This window comes from Penaeus monodon, chromosome 22, assembly GCF_015228065.2.
Source record: "Penaeus monodon isolate SGIC_2016 chromosome 22, NSTDA_Pmon_1, whole genome shotgun sequence".
Classification (NCBI taxonomy): domain Eukaryota; kingdom Metazoa; phylum Arthropoda; class Malacostraca; order Decapoda; family Penaeidae; genus Penaeus; species Penaeus monodon.
The window spans coordinates 1,911,162-1,911,591 of record NC_051407.1 but is presented as its reverse complement, the minus strand read 5'-3'; the positions used below and the strand labels follow the sequence as shown (position 1 = coordinate 1,911,591).

At 35.1% G+C, this 430-nt stretch overlaps 1 protein-coding gene across 1 annotated transcript in view; it reads right to left on the bottom strand.

Annotated features, from left to right (window-relative positions):
- Positions 1-430, bottom strand: part of LOC119586816 (GTPase-activating protein CdGAPr-like) — a gene marked incomplete in the record, with an annotated part of 278,029 nt that overhangs the window by 157,510 nt on the left and 120,089 nt on the right.

The following is a 430-nucleotide window of genomic DNA, read 5'->3' as shown; positions in this document are numbered from 1 at the left end:
AGGGGAGGCTAAATGTCATGAAGGGGAAAAGCGATCTAATTAATTTCATATAGGGGGGGGGGAGGGGGAAGATGATTGGGGGGAGGAAAAAAAAGAGCAAAAGGCAGAAGGGGAAAACAACAGAGCGATTAAAGACTTAATGATAAAGATGAGAAATAGAGGATGAGAGGAAGAGGTAGATAGCATAACAACAGATAATTAATGAGGGAAGAATTGTATTGGGAGAAAAACAAGTAAGAAAGTAAAGCGACTTACAGGAAAAACAATAAGAAAGAGAGTTTGAAGAAAACGATGAAGAAAAAAGAAGAAAAGGATGATAGAATAAGAATTAGAATGTGATTAAGATAAATAATAAGAATAAGACTAAAAAGAATAGTAATACTAATAATGTGGGGGAGGAAGGAAGGAAGAGGAAAAAAAATGACAAAGG